Genomic DNA, 14,767 nt, shown 5'->3' with positions numbered 1-14,767 from the left:
CCGTTTCCTCCTACGACATGCTACCGTCATCCGATGTCCAGACCCCCCCCCCTAATTTGAAATGACGTAATTTATGAATAGCCCCTAAGTGCGAGTGTTTTAAAACCCAAATGTTCAATAATGGCACAGTCTACATATAAAACAATACAGTCATTCGAGGAAGCCGCCTAGACAGGGCAATCGTGCGGGGTGCGAGGCGCGAGGGGTGGGTCGCGCGCACCCGAGCTGCATACATCGCCATTGTTAGTAGCTCGGTACTACTTACAAGACTAACGTGTCTTATAGTAAGTCTTGCGAAATTGTGTAAAAGTCTGTGACAACCCGACATCAAAGGCGTGACGTCCAATGTTACTTATTACATTATGATAATGGCAAGAAATGTACAGTCTCCGTCAAAAGTAGCTAAAGGTGTGAGGTGTCCAAAATTATCTGAGCACCACGTTATTATTAAGAAAATAAAAGCGTGTTTAGCGTGCGTCACTGTAATCCTCGTAGCTACAGATGTATAGTGCATATTAGTCGTTTTCCATCGTATTTTCTCGGTAACGTTCGTATTTGTCATGCTAGTTCAGTCAATCTCAGTACTTTTGTACCGAGACTGACTGAAATAGCAAGACGCGTTCGTGAGTATCCGTGAAAATACGATGGTAAAGGTCTGTGTTTTTATATCCTCTAGCCAACCATGCGTCCATACTTGCCAAGAAAAATGCAATTATTTTGTTGAAATAAAGATTAAATAATTAAATATAGAATGGAATGGAAGATCTTTTTATAGGCATCTGGGGTCGCAGCACGGTTCCATTTTTATCGACTATCGCTATGCGCGTCCCTTTCGCACTTACATACTTGTAAGAACGTTTTTCAAAAAAAAAAAAACAATATACATATATATATATATAATAGCACTAGCACGGTCGCGATAAAAACGCGACCGTGCTAGTGGATGTAACATACGTACAAAAAAAATACGGTCGAATTAACCTCCTCCTTTTTTAAAAGTCGGTTAAGGTAACCATGCCATTCATCGGCAGGTAATCTCTCAAGTGGATTCCGACATTTTAAAACCGTACCTACGACTATAATGACACTCGCTTTGTTCGATTCAAATAGGTGCAAAGCAGAGATGTTGCGAACATCCGCATCCGCATCCGCAACCGCGGAACTTCCGCATTATTTTATACATCCGCATCCGCATCCCCATAAAATCGATGCGGAGCTTATGCGGATGCGGATGTCGAACAAGTCGGTACAGGAACGTCTTAGCCGCGGCGTAAGGGCTAGGTAATTTCGTCATTTACCTATAAACGAAATCGTCTAGATCCAGAAAAGTCGGTCCAGTTACTGTTTATTAAATATAACGCACCTACTTATATTCTTGCTGAAATACTAAACGATTCGTTTTTTTTTAATAAAAAAAATACTAAAAATGTAATATATGACGTTTTCTAAGTACCTAATCTTGACATCCGCATCCGCGGGTGTGAGCCTTTAAATATCCGCATCCGCATCCGCGGATGTCCAAAAATCTGCATCCGCAACATTCCTGGTGCAAAGTTAGCTTACTTACACGGACTCTAGTTTTCCGTGTGTTGTAATGTTTATCATTATGCAACAGTTGCATAAACAACTGTTACCCAAAAGCACTTGAGAATAAACCGACTCCTTGTATTCTATGGAAGCACTTCAACGAATTAGTCCATTTAATCTTGCGAGCATACTATTAATAATATTACACTATTTATACATTTATTACCTAGGCCGGCATTGTGGATTTTATAGTACCTAGGTTATATTATGTTTTATGTAATATTTATTTCGTCAGTCATATACGTAATATTTATTTACTTATCTTCTTCTTAGTCGTTATCCTCACAGATGAGGGTCGTGACCACCATAAGTAGCTCTATCTATAAGAAGTCTCCAGGCTGCTCTGTTCTGAGCCTGATGAAGTGCGGACTGTGTGCCACTATTAATTGCCTCCAGGAGAGGATCCGTCCAGCTAGTTGGAGCTCTGCCTCTTCTTCTTGTTCCCTCGACACGGCCAATCATTATGATTTTCTCGAGGTTGTGTGATTCTCGTCTCGCCACGTGTCCAAAGAAAGAAAGCAAGCAGACTACAGAGAGAGGAGGACTTTTAGTTGGCTTCGGATTGAAGCATTGGTGCGGCGTTCAGTCCACGACACTCCCAGCATTTTACGCCAGCACCACATCTCGAATGCGTCAATCCTATCCCTTAGCCTAGCTTTCAGCGTCCATGTTTCGGAGGCGTATAGGAAGATAGAGAATATGAGTGTACGCATTAGTTTAACTTTTGTACTGCGGTAGATGTTGCGATTCCTCCATATCTTCTCTAGGCGCGTTACTGCCGCCTTTGCAATCTGAGCTCGACGTACCACTTCTCTGTCGCAATCTCCATCATTACGAATCAAAGATCCCAAGTAAACAAACTGTTCTACAGACTCTAGTTCGCGCAACTCGAACGTTCTCTGGGATTTTCCCGCTCGGTCGACAAACATCAGTTTGGTTTTGTTCCGGTTTATCCTTAATCCGTACTCCACACTAACGGACTCCAACTTTTCCAGCAGTTCCGCTATCTCACTTTCGTTTGCGCCAATGATAGTGGTGTCATCAGCAAACCGCAAGTTGTTGATAAGGTGACCACCGACTCGGATACCACCCTTCCAACCTTTCAACACTCGGGGCATTATGTGCTCGCCGATGAGGTTGAATAACTGCGGGGAGAGGATGCAACATTGTCTTACGCCACGTTCGGTTTTAAAAGAATGAGACAACGTATCATCGAGTCTGACTTTCGATTGTCCGTCAGCATAGAGGTTTTGCACTAAAAAGGTCAGGTGTTCCGGTACTCCCATCTCCGACATGATTTTAAACATAACAGCCCAACTGATACAGTCAAACGCTTTAGCATAGTCAATAAAACAGAGAGCCATTGGGATGTTAAATTCGCGTGCTTTCTGTATCAGTTGCCACATATTCAACATTTGCTCCCGAGTTCCTCTATTCTTCACGAATCCAGCCTGCTCCCTAGCTATTTGTCCGCTTATATAGCATTCCAGTCTTCGGTTTATAATATATAGCAGAACTTTAGCCGCGTGCGAGATGAGGGAGATGGTGCGATAGTTTTCACACTTACGTGTGGAGCCTTTTTTGTGCAAAGGAACAATAATGGATTCTGTCGAGTCATCAGGCCACTGCCCAGTCCTCCATACCTTATTACATATATGTACTGTGAAGGATTTTATTGCCTTCTGGGCCTAGATTCCTGATCAGCTGTGCAGTGATTCCGTCGCCTCCGCTAGCTTTCCTTTTGAGCTTGTTAATCGCAGCTTCCACTTCGTGCAGTAGAATGTCGGGCTCTCTCTCTTTGAAATCCATCCTTTGCACTGAAGTTGTGTCTTCATTTACACTATAAAGTTGTTGACAGTAATTTCACCATCCTTCCAGTACCTGTTGCTGGTCTATTATAGCTCTTCCTTTGTGGTCGTCAAATTTACTTATACCCTATCCCTGTACCTACATAAGTATAATAAATTTAAAAAAATACCGGCCAAGTGCGAGTCGGACTCGCGCACGAAGAGTTCCGCAGCATTACGCAAAAAACGGCAATAAAATCACGTTAATATTCTTTTTTTTAGTTTTTAGTATTTGTTGTTACATATATTATAGCGGCAACGAAAATACATCATCTGTAAACATTTCAACTGTCTTGCTATCACGGTTCATGAGTTACAGCCTGGTGACGGACGGACAGACAGACGGACAGTAGAGTCTTAGTAATAGGGTCCCGTTTTTACCCTTGGGTACGTGACCCCAAAAAACACACGCAGAAACATTAGTTATACATTCTAATTAGAGATGCGCCGGATATTCTGTTACTATCCGGTATCCGGCCAATCCAACCGTTATTTTAACATCCGGCTGGATACCGGATAGTGACCTACTATAAAAAACAATTTAAACATTCCACTCACTTGCACGCGCACTCATTTCGTACCTACCTAGATGAGTCCGCGCGAACGTTCACTACGAAACAGGTCAAAACCTGCACAATGCGCACCTGAAGGACCGAAAAGTAGGTATACTGCCGTATTCGAACTTCAAGATTTCACAAGAGACGACACGTACTAGATCCATTCTAGATACGTTATAGTTTAGATATCAACTAGTTCTCTTTTGCAGCGCAATTCGGGCAAACAATGTCAATGTCACTTACGTTAGATAGAGATCATATCCTGTGGAAATCGTTCAAGTGTATGTCCAGAATCGCGCTAATGTCAAATTTGACAGGTTAGATCTTAAACATATCGTTATCGTATCTTGGTGATGTCTAAAAGATATCTAATAGATGTCTATTTCAAAATCCGAATCGGGCCCATAGTTCCGCCGGTCGATGGTCAGGCCGAACATCCGGTATCCGGTATCCGGCCAAACAACTATCCGTTGTATCTCTATAGTTCTAATTTAGTCGCATAGCAGTACCAAAATAACCCCGCTTTCGAAATTAAGTACCTCCATGCACCTGAAAATCTAAAATACATATACGGGCTATTTAAAATCAATCACACGCATACATAGAGAACACAATAAAATCTTACATCGTTAGCGTTACTATGAAACCTGAAGCCAACAACCGAAACCTCCAACCATAACCACCGGTCAAACAGACATCAAAACATGACCAAAACGTCACTTTGCTCACACAAACACCACAAAATACCACCTTTCAGTTCCCAGTAACATCTCTATGATACTGCACTAACATCGATACAAAAAATCACAAGTTATATCGACACTGTAATAACTTACTACCTTTCACATTTGAGTCGCATCTCTATTCTACTATTACGTGTTTCGTGACGTCACGGCGCGGGCGCCTAAAACCTATCCTTTTCTAACGTGTACAGATCTAGATAAGAGCGAGGGAGATAATATTCTAGGTTGCTCAGGCGGTTATCATTGTTATCAGTAGTGGTTTGGTCGCGAGCGCGGACGCACGCGCTAGTGATGTACGGTTAAACAAATTTGTTCTTCTTATCGATACAGGTATGATTTAGCTGAGCGATTGTTTCTTTTTTTCAATATGTTACCGTTGTATTGCAGCTTCTATTGTAATGTTTCTTTCATACAATTTTGTGTCATGTTAAAACATGGATTCTAACGGAGTGTACTTGAGTAAATTTGAAGCTTAAATATTTGATGTTACTTACTATATTTAAATGACTGCCATACACTCGTAAAACCCTTTTATTATAATGGAAATAAAGTACCAAATAATCATCAAATTCCTTTGACTTTCGGTGTTCAAATCTAAATCTCACTTTAACCGTAAAATACTTCTTCGTGCAATGTGATCTTATTACGCCAACTTTCGAATGCGTTCTATATAACCGTATGTACATAGTGATAGAGTTAAAATTAGCGTGTTTAAGTTAAAAAGTGAGGCCCTGAAGTGAATTCTGCCGAATCTGTCACTTTGTTTGCGTTTAGTCACAGCTGACTTGTCTAGTAAGGCCGCAGTGTTTCAAAAGTGTTTTGTCCCTTTCTATTTTGTTTTCTTAGTGAGGGACGAGAGTAATATGTGTTGAGCGAGGAAATTTAAATTTGGATTTAAATAGAATAATTAAAAAGACATCTTAAGTATGTAGGTACCTTCAATTGCTCAACATTGTCTTCTAGGTATGATGTCTAACATTGCCTGTCTGGAAATCCAGGCTGATTAACAATTTAATGTAAGTAAGGTTTACTCGGGTAATTCCGAATGTCGAAAACTGTCGGATAATTCCGAAAAGAGACTTTTATTATGATGGAATTAAGGGTGATTTTCATCTGAATTTCGGAATTATCCGACATTCGGTAATACCCGAATACACCTTATAGCATAAGGTGACCATTAGGTAATAGATAGACAGCTGTTAGTGGAGATATTACTGTTTGGAAAGTCAGGCAATGTTTGGCATGGTTGGCAATGTTGACAAATTTTGTAATTTTCAAAGGAAATTATGTTCATAAAATCGTTAAGAAAAAATAAATAATTAAAGTTTTATTTAGAGATACTCCACAACGTGGAATGATAGTTACAGATTTTTTTATAAGCATCTTTTTCTGCCTTAGACGTTAAAACAATTTAAGTACGTAAAGTAAAGTAAGTTTGAAGATCTCATTCTGGGCGGAATAAATACGAAATCCCAATTTATTAAGTTATGTTTTTTTCCATAAACTATACGATTTAGTAACTGCGCGGAAGATTTTGTAGGACATACGGTTCTATTGCGCTTACATATAATGTACAGATTTACAGAATAGCGAAACGGACGTACGCGTTTGCTTTAGTCAAATTTTGTATGGAATTTTGACAGCGCGCCGAGCGGAACGTTTTGGAAACTCAAAATCCCGTACAAAATGACAACGCGAACGCGTCACGTCACGCCATCGAATGAAATTTACACTAGGTGTTCAGAATCGGGAACTCTATCTAACCACCTGGCCTAAGTCTGCACGACGACCTAATCTCAAGATTCGTTAAACTCGTCCCCAATTAACCACCGTGTTATTTCTAGAGATGCAACGGATAGTTGATTGGCCGGATACCGGATATTCGGCCTGACCATCGGCCGAATATTCGGTATCCGGCCGCCGAATATCCGGCCAGCGGAACTATACCTACATTTCGGTTTTCCAGGTGCGCATTCTGCAGGTCTGACCTGTTTCCTAGTGAACGTACGCGCGGACACACTTCTAGGTTCGAAATGAGTGCGCGTGCAAGTCAGTGGAATGTTTAGATTGTTTTAAAATAATAATTACGATTATGACCATATTAGTTTACTGTGAAATCAAGCAATGTTACTATCCGGTATCCGGCCGGATAGTAGGTCACTATCCGGTATCCGGCCGGATATTAAATTCATTGCCGGATAGGCCGGATACCGGATAGTAACCGAATATCCGGTGCATCTCTAGTTATTTCACAACTCACGGCGCGATTCGGGAAATGAATTAGAGATTCACTAGATATGAAATAGTAAAGATATGTGACGTTCCTTAAAAGGTACCTTATGGCGGCTGGCGCTTACGCTATTATTAACGCCGCTCCAATATTCAGTCGGGGCAATGGTACCTTTTGCCGTGGAACGTCACATATCTTTACTATTTCATATCTAGTGAATCTCTAATTCATTTCCCGAATCGCGCCGTCAGTAAGAAGGCCTTGTTACATTAAAACGATCTGTTTTCCTCAAGACGGTTTCATTCCGAGAAAAACTGGTGCTGTGTCAGATAAGGCAGAGAAATATAGTGCAGAATGGAGTGCTCACTCCATACATCCGTGTTGGTACCAAAACGAGTAAAATGACTATTATTTTTGCAGTCGACATCTAGCATCGAGTAGAAGAATTATCAGTACCGCTACTCGATACTAGAATTCTCTAGTGTCGCGACTCACGCAAATAAAATTGTATTGAACAACAATTTACAACTAATATTAAAAGCACAGTCTATGCTACATCTATTTTTTTTGTCAAGTAGCAGTACTGATAATTCCGCTATTACTCGATGCTAGATGTCGACTACGAAAATAAATAGTCGTTTTGGTACTAAAACTAAAGTATGGAGTGAGCACTCTATGTATTTTTTTCTCTATGGAATAAGGTTATTTTCTTAGGCCTTCATGAACGCATTGATGCGAGGATTCGAACCCAGGACCTTACGAAATGTGAGTAGTGACTATTTGTGACGTTTTCAACCTAAAGGTACATTGTCGGTTCTCGATAAGGTTTCAAATTTAAGCTTTATGGAAATAGCGGCTTATTGATAAGTAGGCCTAAGAATTGTATCAATACCACATGTTTTTGCACCGCCTACAACTTATCTGCTTTGTCTACAGTTTGACTGGTAGAGAAGGCCTTATGGCATTAAGTTCGCCTTTTGTATAATGTGTTTTTCCTATCTGCAATGAAGATTAGATAAATAAATGAATATTTAAACATATATTCCTAGACATGTTCATCAATGAGTTTAAACATGCATATTATAAACATATTATATGCATGTTATAAACTTAAATACTATACGCTTGATGGCCCAAAAAACTGCACATCCGAAACCTACTTTCAGCGGTATCCTCTTAAGGCCCAAGGTCCTACATATAGTACATATTCAGTTCGATGAAATTTAAATCATATTCAATTGGAACAGAGTCGCATTTCTTTTGTTTATTTCATTTTTCAAACAAAACCAAAATCAACTCTATTCCCTGCACTAAAGGTTCAAATGTCAGTGTCATTTTTCATTTGTATGGCTGGTCCTTAGGAGGATATAAGATCTTCCATCGCACACATCTGTAACATTATGTAACATGTCCGTACAGGTACATAAAATGGTCAATGTCACAATAACACCTGGCGTAATCATGGCAACACAATGAGCCGTTACTACTCTTGTACTTAGTAATACCAAAGGTAATACGAATTACTTTGTATTTGTGTTTAGTTTAGGAGGATAGGCGGGGCCGTACATACGCAGTGCCCATTTTTCTCGCTGGATATCTATCTATCTATCTATCTAATACCTTTAAACGAGCAGTTTTTGTTTATTTATGTATATATATATATATATATATATATATATATATATTATGGATCTCGGAAACGGCTCGATCTAGCTAGGTCTTATCTCTGGGAAAACGCGCATTTTTGAGTTTTTAATAGGGATGTACCGACTAGTCGGGAAAGCCGACTATCCGGCCACATTTGTAGTCGGCGATTAGTCGGCGACTAGTCGGCAAAAATGGCCGATTAGTCGGCACTTTATTAGTGAAAGAATACCATATGTTTTATGTTTATTTTACTAAAATACCTATTCAGGATGCATACGAAACCTTTTGTTCATGTAAATAATTGACCGTTTGATGGTTATCGTATGTTGGTGGGCTGGTGTTTTCCTCTACAGGTCGATCTCAACTGATTCTCGTGTGATTTCATGTGCAAGTCGATTTTTTAAAATTATTATTTAGTTTTTGTTTTTTTTTTTAATGGTAGAGCCATGACTGGCCATGAGGAACTATTCATGTTATTGCAAAATTTAGAGACTTAGACAGGGCACGTTGCTCGTAAAGACGCTGACCACAGGGGATAGGTTCTTAACTGGCGACTACGTACGGGAAATAGAGCCTTGAAAATACCTCCTACAAGCTGTACTGACGGTCTGCTCAGGATCGTAAAATAAAAGAAGTAAAGACAGAAATTGAACGAGGATTTTTGTGATAGGTCTTTGAACCTGTAGAGAACACCTTTTAGCCAAGCTAATATGATGAATAGCGCAACCAAAGGAGCAAAACAATTGTTTTTCACCTGAACTTATACGAAACTAATGATCTGGCCGACTAGCCGACTAGTCGGCCGACTAATCGGCCATTTGAGCGCCGATTAGTCGGCTAGTCGGCTAGTCGGCCAAATCAATAGTCGGTACATCACTAGTTTTTATATGTTCGGCCAAAGCTCGGTCTCCCAGATATTTGACATTATGGGAGATCATTTTACACAATTTAATGAACGGATTTTAACTTATACCTTTTTTTTTTCTTTTTATTGTTTCTTGTAATACTGTTGATTATTATTGTACATGTACCTAATTATAATTATCATGTGTTTGTTTAATTTCTGAACGTGTTTGTTGAATTTAATTTTTTTTGTACCATCCAGTTTTATTAAATTTTCTGATTCTAATAAGTTGTCTCGAAGAGACCGCTCTTTAGCGGTAAGACCGCCGTTGTTGCCATAAAGAGTACTAGTTTTCTATCTACTGATATCTTTTTATTGTACAAATATCTTAGTTTCCGAGTAAAATTGATATGACATATGGACAGACGGAACTATAATGTCGGCTGTACACACTCGTTTAGAGTCTCGGCACCGCTCCGATCCAATAGGAGAAGCGCGAGACGAGACAAGGAAGAGCAAGACGAGAAGGGAGCAGCATGTACACACTCGTTCTCGGCCAGACTCGGGGTCTATTGACGAGTGTGTACCTACAGCCCGCATTAGGGTTGTGTTTTTGCTATTATGGCTACGGAACCCTAAAAATAACTGCATTTGAGTAGCCAGTGCCTTTCTATGTTTTATTATTCTTTTTTGTAATGGTTGCGTGTTGTGAGCTGGTGTTTATCACAGAATCCAGAGCTATTCATTGTTTATGATACTGTATGTAGTCAGTAGCACATAATAAATAATAGTACTAGGTACAGAAGACTCACTCTCTAACAAAACGCGTCTGTTACGATCAGCACAGATATGGCCGCTAGGTGGCGACAGCGCCACGCGCGGCTTATGGCTTTCCCCAAAATTGGGGCCGAACGGATGTACTTTTAGCTACCTGTAGCACAGCGACGAAATCGCGGAGTGAGCCACGCCTGTCAGTAGACGGAACAAATGGTTTATAAAAGAGTAATTAGGTTTGTTAAGCGTCTACTCGCTCTAACTTCTTCTTATTACAATTTATAGCAATAAAAACTAGTACCGTAAAATGGGGTGAGTAGGGTTCGCGGGGAGAGTTGGGTTATGAATGGGGAGAGAAAGAATGAAAGGGGGTAAGATGGGATTTTAAGGCCGTAGATATAGATAAAGATTATAGTAATACCCATAATAAAAAAAAAATCGATCCAGCAATCTTCCAAAATCACCCCAACACCAAACCACCAAACCACCTAACTCACCCCAAGTACGAGGGACTACGGGGTGAGGTGGGATTACCTTTTTATCGTCAAAGTTATGAAATGGAACTACCCAAATTAAAATAAAATCTAAAATACAAACGTCCGGAACAATTATTATATACACCATTCAGTTTGCATATGTAAAAATAAAATGTTATCGAGGTTTGAATGTCAGTTTTGCCTACCTACTCACCCCATTTTACGGTACTAGATACCCATAGATATATTTTATGTTACTTGAATGTGTAGTATACCTACATGATATGTATATAAATCTCTACAGTTCCGGTAAAAAGTATCTGTCACAGTCTAATTCTACTTATACATATCTTGTGCTAAGTTATTAGAGAATAGAAAGTATCTACATACTTTGACGCGTAGTCTGTACCCCTAATGTACATTTCATTCGATATGAGACGTGTACGCGTTTGCGTTAAGCATGATTTTGTATGGGATTTCGAGTTTCCAAAACGTCCCGCTGTTTAAAAACCCATACAAAAAAAACTTTTTACTATAAAAGAAAACCGACTTCAAAAAGGATGAAATAAAGTATTATCATTTTTTAAGTTTATGCGTTACCAACTGATATGTTTGAAGTCGGTGCCAAGCCAAGCTGTTCTGATGATGGAATCCATGAGGAATTGAGGGCAATCATGGATCCCATCATCAGAACAGAACCAAATTAATATGGAACCAACTTGGAGGTAGCTCCTTTCAAACAAAAAAAGAATTACTCAAATCGGACTACGGATGTCGGAGTAATCGATGAACGTACATAAAAAAAATAGCCACAACCGAATACAGAGGAGGCTCCTTCTATGAAATTGAAGTCGGTTAAAAATAGACATAACGCAAACGCGAACGCTCGCCACGCTATCGAATTAAATTTACAGGGGGGCTACCGCGAAAACAGAAATTCGCAAATTGCGGGGATCTTTTTCTTTTACTCCAAAGAAGGCGTAATTAGAGTGACAGAGAAAGATGCCCGCAATTTGCGAACTTCGATTTTCGCTGTTTTAGCCCAGATTCGCTACTTTCTATACTGAATGTACTAAGCTACTTACCGTATGTTGTTTATACGTACCTTGAAGGTGTTTTGAAGGCTCAGCCTAATTCGGTAAAAGCCTCTACAGTTTCATATAAGGAACGTTTCGTCATTCACCTCTGTATGGGATTATTACTTATCTTTTAATCTCGTGGTTTTTTCCGTTCTATGTGGCTACCACCGGTTTGGCACTGACATAAACGCTAATGGAAAACGTAACGTACTTTCTATTCATCTCGCTCGTACTTTCATATTAGTGCGGGCGAGATGTATATAAAGTAAATTAAAAAAAAAAAAAAAAAAAAAAAGTAAATTCCGTAGACGTTTAGCGTATATATCAGTTTTGACACTTTACGTGTATGAACTTTTTTAAGGATGACTCACGTTAGACCGGGCCGTGTCCGACCCGGAGCTTCCGGCGCATCGTTTTCTATGAAAAGCATCACGTGATCGCCTGTCATGTCAAAGAAAAACGCCGGAAGCTCCGGCCCGGACACGGCCCGGTCTAACGTGAGTCAGCCTTGCTGTCAACCTATATTTTCTACGAATGTTTGACTCGAGTACTACTCATTTCACTCTGACTCTGACACCCGTCTGGTCAAGTAAACATGAGGAGTAAGGCGGGTAAGTGGGGTAAGTGAGCTGTCAGACGCAGCCACATGCAATTTAGGGGCTAAATGTACGCATTGATACAAGGTGTGACGAACAAACTTACACACACACTAAGAATAATCGAACTAAGCGATGATAATGCGGAGTGTAGTTTGGGTAGATAAATATCGTAAGTAAAATACCTGTGTACTTGGGCGTTTTCAGAAATAAATATCGAAAACCCGACTCTCACAGATCCCGGTGTTTATGGGTTCTTTCAACTCAGAATCACTAGCATATTCAATTCTGATGATAAAATAAAATGTCCCAAAAATTTGTATGAAAATTGTACATTCCACTACGTCACGCACAATCGCACATACAAGTTAAAAAAAATTTCATACTAAAACGTGACGTAATGGAATGGACATTTTGGGGCATCTTTTTTTAATGGTCGGATGGAGAATGCTGTCGATTCTGAGTAGAATGAGCCCAAGAACGTCCAGATGTGAAAGAATCAGTTTTTCAATATTTATTTCTGAAAACGCCCACTTATAATAACATTAATAACTCATAAGCACAATACATACACACGTCGAAAATTTAAAGGGTCATACTGTAAAAAGTACGATACACCTGCGAATAGGTAATTCGCCACTCGTTGCGAATTTCCTATTATCCGTACTTGTATCGTAAATAACTATTAGTGTAATACTACGCGCTGTAAAATTAACATGAAACATCATAATTATTTCCTGAAGGCTTCTCATCTCTTATCATCCGTCTCTCTCCCACGCTTCCAATCATCTGAGACAGAGCATAGCAAGGTTGAAACATAAACATCATAATAAATACCTTAATGCTACTGAAATAAAGTTCAAAACCATTTGCGCGCACTAAAAAGATGATTAGACATTTGTGTTATCTAATTTGAGTCGTATTGCAAAGAATTTAAGGTTGTATTTATCTTGTGTGCTAATATAGCGTGACGTTAAGGGCCTCCGATTATCTAGTCGTATGTTCCAAATGTTGGGCGAGTCGATTTCGTTCGCGTCCAGTTTCATACTTCAAAGTTTACTCAATCGGTCGGTAGATGTCGCTGTACCGAATGAGGCTATTTCTACATCGCGCTAACGAATTTATTGCATTTTTGTGATACTGGGTGTTTTTTGAGATGATTATATAGGTCAATTATGAGCCACTATCACTATATACATACATATAGGACACCAACACAGACGCGAAATCACGAAATCGGAATCAGGGATCAGAGTGGCACTTTTCTGTTATAGGACACTATTTTTTTTTGCATATCTACTATTGAAACATAATAATTTCCTCATAGGTGATGTGAAAAGCGGTATGTGTCATATTCCTCACTACGCTCAGGATTCAACGTACACTCTTTCTGTAAATATGTAATTTTGCTCCCTTGTGACACAATCTGCTATGCTCGCCTCTCCTTAGTCAGGGATCGGAATCACACGCCGTAACGTGTCATTGGGTCTGCGCAAGCGACAGTTTAAATCCGTTATACTTTATTTTAAAAAAGGACGTATGTGCAAAGCGATGTTATGTGATTTGTTATACTTAGATTTTATTTTAAGAGTTAGCGCAGATTTTCAGGGAAGTACCTATTTGTTTTGCAAATATGTTGAATGATCTATAAATTGAGCATTTTTGAGTTTTTATATGTTTTCTCTAGCAAAGCTCGGTCTCCCAGATATTTCAATTAATAGAACACAACAAAACTCGTATTTCGAGCCCTAAATACTGGTGCATCCTGTAGTCTAACCATTAATACAATTGTTAGTTCAACTCAGTTTAAAACTGACCTTTCAATTCAATCAATTAAATAACGGATGCGAGAGCCGATTCGAACTCGATTGGTGAAATGTCAATTTGATATCCCTTGTCCGTGTAAATCGCTTGTTTATTTCGCTTTACCTATAGGGATACAATTTGATATTCTTAAATAGTACATTATTGTCGAGGCTCGGAAGTAGCTACTTGCAGCCTTCCATCCTTCCAGCCGAGTCATATAAATAAATAAAATAAAAATAAAAATAGTTTTATTTGCCAAAAAGTTTATAAGTTCTTCTTAACCTATGACTGCCACACTAGGCTACGCCTGTCTTGTGGAGTCAGATTGAAAATAATACTAAATTTAGTTACATCCTACGCTGAAGTTTTAGTTTTCTAATAAGTATCTAGGTCAACGAGTAGGCATAGCCATCCAGCGGGGTAATGTAGCCAGCCTCATGGGCACCCTTCCGCAGGGCACAGACTTGGGGGACCTTTCATAGGCCTTTCATATTTTTTCTATTGTTGTTTAATTTTTAAGTAGGTTTATTTTAATGTTAGTTTAGTTTTGTAGGTAGTTTTAATTTTAGGTTACATTTACG

General features: G+C 39.3%; 1 protein-coding gene across 1 annotated transcript in view; it reads left to right on the top strand.

The window, feature by feature from the left end:
* The first annotated feature begins 4,997 nt into the window (after positions 1-4,997).
* Positions 4,998-14,767, top strand: part of LOC134804014 (adenylate cyclase type 6-like) — a 391,384-nt gene continuing 381,614 nt past the window's right edge. Inside the window, exon 1 of the mRNA XM_063776869.1 lies at positions 4,998-5,064. The gene's annotated coding sequence lies outside the window, so the exon portion shown is untranslated. The remainder of the gene's footprint in view (positions 5,065-14,767) is intronic.

The sequence above is a fragment of the Cydia splendana genome, chromosome Z (assembly GCF_910591565.1).
Source record: "Cydia splendana chromosome Z, ilCydSple1.2, whole genome shotgun sequence".
Classification (NCBI taxonomy): Eukaryota; Metazoa; Arthropoda; class Insecta; order Lepidoptera; family Tortricidae; genus Cydia; species Cydia splendana.
This window is presented reverse-complemented; position numbering and strand designations above follow the sequence as displayed.